The sequence below is a fragment of the Asterias rubens genome, chromosome 1 (assembly GCF_902459465.1).
Source record: "Asterias rubens chromosome 1, eAstRub1.3, whole genome shotgun sequence".
NCBI classification, from domain to species: domain Eukaryota; kingdom Metazoa; phylum Echinodermata; class Asteroidea; order Forcipulatida; family Asteriidae; genus Asterias; species Asterias rubens.
Genome location: NC_047062.1, coordinates 15,066,095 through 15,075,085, shown reverse-complemented (window position 1 = coordinate 15,075,085; position 8,991 = coordinate 15,066,095).

The window sequence follows — 8,991 nt, the reverse complement described above, 5'->3', positions numbered from 1 at the left end:
TGCTGCCAGCTGGTCTAGGAGTGGTCTCTTTATTTGGTATTTTATAACCTTTATTTCATTACCATTTTTTCCCCCTTTTTTTTTGTTTTTTTGGCGAGGGTGGTAATCAAATTCCCTTGCATCAGCTGGGTGCGGCTGATGATAAGAGATTTGCTTTGATGTGTTAATATTTACAGCATTTTTGGAGGTTTGGTTGTGGGTTTTTTTCTTCACAGATTGGTTCATGTGCTGGTTATTTGTGTAGTAGTCATCCACATACACAGTGAGGAGGCCAGGTTTGACAACAAGGGGTGACCAGGGAGAGAGGATGCGAGTTTCACATTCCAAGGAGCTGACTCAAGGAGGGGTTGACATGGTTTTTTTGTTGGATGGTGGCCAAGCATAGTGATGCAGGTTGTTTTGTAAGATCGTGAGCTGAAGGCTGTGGTTACGCAAGATGAAGGGAGCGCATATCATCTCCCTCATTTCATCATCGCTGACATTGATACATTCCCGCATGATGATGCCTTTGTGATATGTGCCTAGTCACAAGTGAGTCAAAAGTCAACTTGACAAATGCTTCAAAGTAGTAAAAATGACTACCAAATATAAATAGGAGACAACCAAAGAAGATTCACAAACATTTATGTGATCACAGGATGCCTAATTTACAATCAATGGCGATCCATTTTTCCTTCTCATATCTTGAGTGTACATGATTGAACCAAAGTTTAAACCCACAAACACTCAGAAACAAGTCATCATCAAGTCGAGGGCCATGTAGAAGTTTTAACCTGCCCAGTGATTTTTGTCCAGGTATTTTGATCCAGCATGCAGGAGCAAGTACTACTCTTATTATAGAAGTTTAATAATATGTATTGAACATTTTGTTTTTAATTTCTCTCTGAAGTAATAAATTGTAAATCCTGTATGGGTGGCTAAAGAAAGACATGTAAAGTGCATCATGCCTCATATTGGGAGTGGACTGGGAAATATTCATGCAGCATTTCAATTCATGAGTAAAACAAAAAATCCTAATTGGAAAATCATCTATCCAGTATTATTGTCATTTGATATTCCAATGTTAATGAAATTAAGTTCAAGACCAAGGCTGACTCAACAAACATCCAACCCACAAAATAACATCAAAAGACCACAAGTCTGGTAAACCAACCAAATAATCCACAAGAGACTCCAAATTCAAAGTATCTAAAAACCACAAAGTCTAGTACTCTTCAAGACAATTGAATACATTGTGAACCTACACATTAAAATATATTTAGGCTTAATCATGTGTTTCAGTATTGGGAAAAAGTTCATACAACAAATTTTCTGGAGGTTTTAAAATCTGTGAGCTTTCAGATTAAAACAATTCATGCACTTTAATCCTAAATGAAAAATACACTGTTAAAACTGATGATCTTTTTATACACAGCAAGAAGTTTAATGCAGACAAAGCCTAGTCACAAAACTGTGTTATTTCTGTCTGGTTTGTGACCTTTCAACAGTCTGTAGGATCTCTGTGTAAAATGTAGCTATTTGAATCCATAAATCTAACACTTACATTTAAATCTGAAATCCACAAATGAAACATACTTACATGATGTTTGACACCAAGCATTTTCAGATTCTTGTACGCTTATCTCGTCTTCAGAAGAAGAGTTAAAACAAAAAGCAAGATTGATGGTCTGTCCCAAAGAGTAAATTTTTCCAGCAATAAGTAGTTTCAAGAGCGGACCCATCTATTTAAGGCAACCTTGAGAAATATCCCATAATTTCTGCTCTTTTGAATAATCTCATTCAGGAATCACCACTGGCAAAAAAGTGAAGGTGGCGATGTGAGTTTGACGTACCGAAGGCACTTATTGAAACTATTTGTACCCTGACTTCATGCTGATTTAGCTTTTCTTTTCTAAACAGTCTCGAAATCAGCAATAATCATGTTTAGAAATTTAGCAATTAGACTCTAGGAGAGCTGTATATTGTATCAACAGGGGCCAATTTGACGAATCTAGTAAGCACACAATGATCTCCGATTAAAGTTTCTTAGCAGAGAAGGATCACTAATCACAACAACATGTGGTGAATACTGTTTGTGAAAGGGCTTGACGAACCTCTGGGCTAAGCGAATTATGTGTGCTCAAACCATACATCTGCTAAGCTGTTCTCTTAAATTGGACCCAGATCTCACGCAACGCACAGATTTCTTCCACCAATTTCCTTGGGTTTCTTTTAAAATGTCAAGAGATGTACGAATTATAACGTGAAAGAGGATTTAGCTGCACCAGTGTGCGCACACATTAGCACAGGGACTGGTGGGTTATTTTGGTGAGGACTGACAGGGGGCTTCAGATGTGTCATGGTCTCTGGACTAAGCTGGATAAAAAATAAAGTGCCAAAAAATTTGGCAGGAATGTTACCCACTGTGCAAGCTATTTGTGCATTTGTTCTGAAAAGAAAATGGTATTTCAAAAGGATTTTTAAACGATAAAACGTACATATTGTATCTCTATTGTAGGTTTTTCAAATGAGTACAGATCACCCAAAATATTGGGAAGTTCCTGCCGCCCCCCTGCCCCACGGCAACATGAAACTATTTACTCAGGTTTTGCACTCAGAACAAATATCCAAATTGGTTATTGAGGATTCAGGAAGGACCCCAAGCCCATGACATCCGGCTTTCTCATGTCACAACCACTCCACCGTAAAGAGCTTATTAAGTGCAGTGAATAATGAGAGGTCGAGTATGTCTTGGCTCATCTTCCTTTCTTCCAAGGAGGAAAGGATGTGAACATTAAAGTCACCTGGAAATATAATTTTTTTTCTTTCAAACATAAGAGTATATGCTTACGAACAATAAAACAATTTTTTTAGTAATTGTTTGTCACGATTTGTATGTTTAAAAAATATATAAAGTTGTTTGGGGGGTTGACTCCGCCTACCCCTTTTGTGACGTCAATCGAGGCAGACTTTGCCTGCAATGCGTATAGTAAACACACGTGCAAAGTACATGTACATCCAAGTCGTGAGTTGGTACATTTCAAAAAGGGTTTTTCTGCATTCAGCAGCAATACACCTGGTCGGCATTGCCGGAAAAAAACGTACAAACTCAAGACTTGGTCTGTACATGTACTTTGCAATTGTGTTTACTCTACACATTACAGGCAAAGTCTGCCTCGATTGACGTCACGAACAGCGCCCTCTCGAGTCGGGGTCTACTCTTAAATTTGTAAATAACATAAGAACTGATTTTTTAAAACCTTAGTTAACTGTTTATTCACATTCCACTCATCAAAACACATATATTAGTGACAAAAGCTTTATTTTGAAAAAATACCACTTCCAGGTGACTTTAAAGCTGAGCTCTCATTCTAACACAAGTGTGCACATCTAATCTGGCACCGCGGAAGGTCATCGGTTCGAATCCCACCCTTAAGCAAATTGCCTTTTTTTTTTTTTTTTTTTACAGGACTTGGGGAAATACTGAGTATATTTATAAAGTGCTTCATACACTTCCTGTATAAAATTAAAAAAACAAATAAAATTGTTGTCACCAATCCTTACAAAAAGGACATACCCAAAACAAGTCCATTATGTATGTACTCCTTCCTACATTACGTGTTAAAAAAGTAAATATGTTTCACACATTTTTCTAGATTGAATTAACCCCCTCCGATGAAAAAACTGAACAAGCTGGACTCTGACAACAATTGCTCACCTGAGTGCAATTTTTATAAATAACACCTTCACACCATAAGACTTAACCTTATTACAGAGACTGCTATCTGTTTGTTGTCAGTCAACATCAGTGAATATTATAAACACAGGGCCCATTCCTGAATGAACATGGCCCACAGTGTACAGGGCCCATTCCCGAATGAACATGGCCCACACACAGTGTACAGGGCCCATTCCCGAATGAACATGGCCCACACACAGTGTACAGGGCCCATTCCCGAATGAACATGGCCCACAGTGTACAGGGCCCATTCCCGAATGAACATGGCCCACAGTGTACAGGGCCCATTCCCGAATGAACATGGCCCACAGTGTACAGGGCCCATTCCCGAATGAACATGGCCCACAGTGTACAGGGCCCATTCCCGAATGAACATGGCCCACAGTGTACAGGGCCCATTCCCGAATGAACATGGCCCACAGTGTACAGGGCCCATTCCCGAATGAACATGGCCCACAGTGTACAGGGCCCATTCCCGAATGAACATGGCCCACAGTGTACAGGGCCCATTCCCGAATGAACATGGCCCACAGTCTACATTATGTACATTTTGTACCCTTAAAAAAAAAACATTCTCTCTTGTAACCTATTAACTTTGGAATAGTCTCCCTCCATCTCTGCACTCTGCTTGCTAGAGTCACTTTATTTTGTCAAGAAGCTGCGTTCAAAGTTCATAAAACTATTTGTAATGTAACAAGCAGTTAATGCAATGTAAAAAAAACTACTTAAAGTCACCTGGAAATAGAATTTCTTTTTCCTTCAAACATTAGAGTATATATGTTAATGAACAATAAAGTAATTTTTTGAGTAATTGTTTGTAATGATTTCTATGTTTAAAAAATAGAAAAAGTTGTTTGGGGGGTGACTCCGCCTACCCCTTTTGTGACGGCAATCGAGGCAGACTTTGCCTCTATCGAACACACGTATGTTCAAGTACATGCAAGTCCTAGTCGTGAGTTATCTTTTCGAAAAAAGGTTTATTTCTTGCATTTTTCCAGCAATGTCGACCAGGTGTATTGCTGCTAAAATGGGGGCAGTTTGCAAAGTGGTCCGGTCCGACGTCTTTTCCAGCGCTGTAGAGCAAACACTTTGAGCCGTCATGCTTCAAATATTGCGCCTCAGTTGACCTCATGAACAGCACCCTCTCGGGTCGGGCCTACTTTTAAATTTGTTAATAAAATGGAAACTAAATTTTTAGAACCTTAGTTAACTGTTTATTCATATTCTACCCATCAAAACACATATTTAAGTGACAAAAGCTTTATTTTGACAAAGTACCACTTCCAGGTGACTTTAATAATAAAAAATTACATGGATACAGATTTCCTGGCCTGCTTTTATGACTCTCTCCCCATCCCGATAAAAGAAAGAATAAGACAGGATGAACTGCTTTCCAATTAGTCATACAGCTAGCAAATAATTTGAAAGGATAGAAGATAAGTATTGTTTTTAGGCCTTCCAGTTTCTAGGACACTACAAACCAATAGTATGCAGAATAGGTTTCAGTTTCAAGTACATTGACCTCAACATGGTGACAGTTGGAAACATTCCCAGAAAGACACGAGAATAAGATTAAGTTTTTATTTACTTTAGTGATCAGTTTATTCCATTTCGTTTCACTTATTTAATTCTGCTTGTGAAGCCAATGATTCTCAGAAAAGTGAACTTTAATATCTAGACTAGCCAAGAAGCACATCAAAAGAAGACAAGGAAGGAAGTTTCAGTTTTAGATGTGGAAGGAAAACCCCAGAGATTTATTCCAAGGATCAACATAATCAAGTAGGGACTTAAGGACACTGGACACTATAGGTTATTGTCAAAGACCAGTCTTCTCACTTGGTGTATCTCAACATGTGCATAAAATAACAAACCTGTGAAAATTTGAGCTCAATTGATCGTCGAAGTTGCGAGATAACTATGAAAGAAAAAAACACCCTTGTCACACAAAGTCGTGTGCTTTCAGATGCTTGATTTCGAGACCTCAAATTATAAGTCTGGAACCCAAATTCGTGGAAAATTACTTCTTTCTTGAAAACTATGTTACTTCGGAGGGAGCAGTTTCTCACAATGTTTTATACTATCAACTTCTCCCCATTACTTGTTACCAAGTATGGTTTTATGCTAATAATTATTTTGAGTAATTACTAATAGTGTCCACATCCTCTAATACAGAATCAAAGATGTTATGTACAAAAGTGCACACTATTTAAAATTGTATGGAGGCATTTAAGAAGGAAGGTACATGTATACTCAATTTCCTTTCATCGATAGCACAAGTTTCCCCCTGATCACGTCTCTGTAAAGATATACTACAAAGAACTATACATTGTTTTCATTCGCCAAAAGAGGGCGCTGTTCACATTCAACAATTGAAATCCCTCAAAAAAATACACACAACAAGCCTAAACAGCTACCACCAACAAAGAGGTTTCAGATTGCAAATAAGTGTTGGCCAGGTAAAAATTTAATCACAAAATTAACTGTAACTTTCTCTATCATCATAAAAAAAAAATCACATTTGCAAACTGCTATCAATAAAGATTTTATTTTTATTTTTTTTACTACTGAACATAAATTTAAAATGAACAAATTATACCTCATTTAAAAGTACATACTCTTACTTGGCCGATGACATGTAGGCCTACATGTCTTCCATTACATGGAAGAAGTGATGTTATTAATGTGTATGGTCCCATGTGTAATGGTTTTGCCTCGCAAAACAAAAGTTGGTGTGTTCCTCTTAAAGGCAGTGGACACTATTGGTAATTGTCAAAGACTAGCCTTCACAGTTGATGTATCTCAACATATGCATAAAAAAACAAACCTGTGAAAATTTGAGCTCAATTGGTCATCCAAGTTGCGAGATAATAATGAAAGAAAAATAACCATTGTCACACGAAGTTGTGTGCGTTTAGATGGTTGATTTTGAGACCTCAAGTTCTAAACTTGAGGTCTCGAAATCAAATTCGCGGAAAATTACTTCTTTCTCGAAAACTACGCAACTTCAGAGGGAACCGTTTCTCACAATTATTTTAAGTAATTACCAATAGTGTCCACTGCCTTTAAAAAAGCCATTCTAAGAAGTATTTTTCTTAAAATAGTTTTCTACAGAAGAAACTGCAGTGTGGACCCGTCATGTGGCCAACCTCATTCGTTGAATCCAGACTATTAAACAAATGATTGTATTGATGTATGATTGCTAAGATTACGATGATTCTAATCCCACGAAACCTGGTTGAGTCTATCCATAGTCATCTTCCCATAAATGATTGAGGTACTTTTTGTAGAAAAACATAATGTCCACAGATTTACATTAAACCTACATGGTTTGAAGAATATGATGGTAGAAAGCTTCCCTAAAAATATTACTAACTGAGGTGCTATAGTTTTTGCAAAATAATTAAAACAATGTCACAAAAATACGTTTTACGAGCTAAAATAATTTTTGTCTCCTGCGACAACAATTATTTTTGTGACTAACTGACTTGTTTGACTCATTTCTCAAAAACTACAGCACCTCAGCCAGTTTTAAGGGAACCCTACTATTATCATTATCTTCAAACTGTGTAAGTTTAATGTGAATCAGTGGACATTGTGTTTTGTGTCCTACCAAAAGTAACCATCCCCTTTTTAAAAAGCATCGTGTGTGATAAGATATATTCATTAACTTGATGAATATGATACATCTTATCACACATGCTTTCAAGCCTAGCCATCAATCTAGAGAAATTAAATAACCTGTCCTGTCCCCATTCCAAAATAAAATCTGTGTCTAATGATTCATACAAACAGATATTTAATTACTCAAACAATCACTACACATTTATCCTTTAATGCATTAACAGCATTTTAAAATACATTTATTCGCCTCGTATATTATTTAAAGCAACGGCAATATATTTGATTAAAAGATGGCTGCATTAATACCACTTTATGTGTTTCATATATTATTTTAAAGCAAAGGCAATATAAGAAAGGGGTCAGTAAGCTTTACTAGCGAGGCGTGTGATCATGTGTCTCACAACGGTCACAGTGGGGCATCTTGTCTAGAGTAGATTCAATGACGAGATTGAATCCCACAAAAGCAAATAGCAGTCATTTTCAAGATGAGTTGGCTATGACACAGTCTAGCATCATGTAAATTATGCACATTTTGTATTCGATGTCTGCACATTGCTCACTGTAACATTATCTCCCAATACTAGTCTGATGCTTCAAGTTGCACCCTTGCTATTGATTTGAGGAGCTTTTTGTTGTGGCTCTGCACATATTTTAGTCCATGGATTTTAAAGTCATGGATATGGCCATATTTTTATTCTGTTGATTTAAAGACAGTGGACACTATTGGCAGTTGTCAAACACCAGTCTTCTCACTTGCTGTATCTCAACATATGCATAAAATAACAAACCTGTGTAAATTTGAGCTCAATCGGTCGTCGAAGGTGCGAGATAATAATTAAAGAAAAAAACACCCTTGTCACACAAAGTTTTGTGCTTTCAGATGCTTGATTTCGCGACCTCAAATTCTAAATCTGAGGTCTCGAAATCAAATTCATGGAAAATTACTTCTTTCTCGAAAACTACGTCACTTCAGAGGGAGCTGTTTCTCACAATGTTTTATACCATCAACCTCTCCCTTTTACTCCGAATCAAGAAAGGTTTATGCAAAAAATAATTTTGAGTAACTACCAATAGTGTCCACTGCCTTAAAGTCCCTTCCACAGATATCATAAAAATTACATTTAGTTACTGTACCAAGTTATTGGGTCTCTTATTGATTGAACCTTAGCCTCTCAAAGAAAAATGTTATTTTTGTTGTAAAAAGTGTTCAAAGGTCAAAGTTCAAGTTGTGATCTTTATTCAATTAACTAAATTAAAAAATAATGAATAAGCTGGAACTCCAGGATGTAAAGTGTTGTTTTTTAAGATGGAGTGAGAGTTGTTTTCCACCAATGTCATGCCAATACCAAACATTACATGGAGCTGATTCATTGAGAGTGACTATAGCAAAATCACAAATATCTCTCTTTGAAATTTGACTGCACTTCAGCCTTTGGCTGCCATGGTCTTTGTTTAAAAAAATCATTTCAAATCAAATCAAATCAAATCAAATCAAATCAATCCTCAGAGCCTGAAAATCCCAACATGTAGTTGCAGAGAATGAATTCACAAAGATAGTCCTAACTTAGTCCTAGGACTCTTTAGAAGTTATTAAAAACTTAAGGCTAGTCCTCAATTAGGACGGGATATCTCAAGATGAAATTATTCTTAAC